The following is a 2,180-nucleotide window of genomic DNA, read 5'->3' on the forward strand; positions in this document are numbered from 1 at the left end:
TGTGCACCAAATAGGGGGAGCTAAAGGTTAAAACTACGCAATCACCGTAAAGTGATTTAACTGAGGAGCCCATCCACCCTATTCTCCGTGCCATTTTAAATTCTGAGAAAAGGGAGTTTCTGATGCCGGTCTTTGAGCTTAGATAGTGTAATGACTTGTTTCTTAAAGTCGACCAGTGTTCAAAGACATTAAGGGGTAAGGAAGGGACATTAGCCAAAATGACAGTGTACGATGTTGCTTCTGGGGGCAGATTTAAATAACATGGGGAATTAGGAGCCTTGTCTTGTTGTTCGAGAGAGATTCTCCTTCTCTCCAGCTTCTCGTTTCTGCCCTGTATTCTAGCCCCTGAAGCTCCTCTCTTGGAACTAGCTATGCTATTAGTTGGTATCGCGGAGAGTCCTACACCAGGGTGAATCTGATCAGTGCAAATGGGGATGCTTGTTACGCTAGGTGTGATATTATCAGAACCACTATTGCCTTGTGCCTGTCTATTTACAGTGGTGCTAACTGGGTGGCCGGCCCTCGCATCCGTCCTCATGATATTTGGCGGGTCTATATTATGGTTGCGAGTAATTGCCGGGATAGCTGGGGAATTACGGCTAATCAATTCCTCCACTTTGCTCAATCTGGTTTCAACAATACCAACTTTTGTAAAATAGGTTCCAGCAAAGTTGACATCAGGGTTTCAAGTCTGCCCCAGAAATTCCCCTCATGTACATTATCTGCAAGCTTCTCTGGCACAATGTGAGGAGGAAAGTTAGTAGGACCCTCACTAGGTGCATTTACAGTTATAGCAGGTTTTGCTTTCTTCCCATTTGTTTTTTGGCCAGGTTTATTCTGTTTTTGTATCCTCCTACTCTTTCTTTTATTTGGGGGAGGGGGGGGGGGGGTTCGGTGGTACGATCCAACCCAAGTTTGGCTTTCTGCCCTTTAGTTGTGGCTTTAGGCTTTATGGGACTAGGTTCTGAGTCAGAGGATAGAAAAGAGACAATCTTGGTCACTGAGTCGAAGACCCGATGTGGTGAGGGGCTTATCCGAGGTGGAGTTACTTTGTGATTTATCGCCGCGGGGGTTTCAATGAGTGCCGAAGTCAAAGAAAGTCTGTTCTGGGAGGGTAATGGCTCGAGATAGCTTTCGTTCTGCAAGCTTAATCTCATTAATGAGGGCCGATTCTGCCCCCAATAAGAAGGCATCTAACATCCCTACGACACCTTTGTCTGTGCTAAAAGTGCGTTTACTCGTAGTAGCAGTATGTAATCAGAACAATATAATATTAACCAAAAGACGCCAAACTAAAACACAGAACACAGGAACGCCCCTTGGCCTGGGCACGCCCGCGCGCATCCCGCAGTGCGGGAGTCCTGTCCCTCTTTTGTGCGCCTCCTGGCGCTGACTGATGGCGTGCGCGCTGCTTGGGGTGCTAGGAGTTGTGGTCTCTGGCCTCCGTTCTCCTCTCACAAGACCAGCGAGATCAACGCGTCTCCCCCGATGGCGGCAATAAACGAACTGGCGGCAACCTCAGGTAAGTATAGAACACTAGGATATCCACTTCGTAATAAACAATAATGTTCAATAAAGTTTGTTGAGAAAAAGAACACCAAAGCAATAGCACTGTCCTTCAATCCTCTGTGACTCACTGTGCTCCAAAATTCTTTCACTAAATGCGCCTCGTGCTTGCAGGTCAAAGAAAGCAAAAGTTTCCTAGTTCAAAAAAAATAAAACTCAGGTTACGATGCTCGTCTTTGTTGAAACACCGCACAGCGATAATGGAGGAGCTATCTGTGAAAGCAGCTTCTTTGTAGGGAATGCAGCACATCCGCAGGAAGTGAGCCGCTTTCGTGAAGTATCCAGAGAGAGAAGAAAACAAGGAATCTGCCTCACTCTCCCGGTTTTGGAATTCCAACAGAAAGGTGAATGCGCGATCGAGGCGTTTGAAAGGCAGTGCAGGCGGGGCCAAAGAACGCTGAGGTGGAGAGACGATAGCAGAGAGCCTTACTCCCGATGGCGTAGGAAGGGAGTCCTAAAATGCTGACACGTTCCGAATCCAGGAAAGGAGGTTTGCACAGCAATCCACAGGAGTCCAGAAGTCTGCGGCCAGGCATCGCAAGGAGAGTGCTGGCTGGTTCGCGCGTCCCCAGGACCAGGGGGTGGCTGGCTGAAAGTCAATAACGTGCAGTAAG

The sequence above is a fragment of the Triturus cristatus genome, chromosome 8 (genome assembly GCF_964204655.1).
Source record: "Triturus cristatus chromosome 8, aTriCri1.1, whole genome shotgun sequence".
Classification (NCBI taxonomy): domain Eukaryota; kingdom Metazoa; phylum Chordata; class Amphibia; order Caudata; family Salamandridae; genus Triturus; species Triturus cristatus.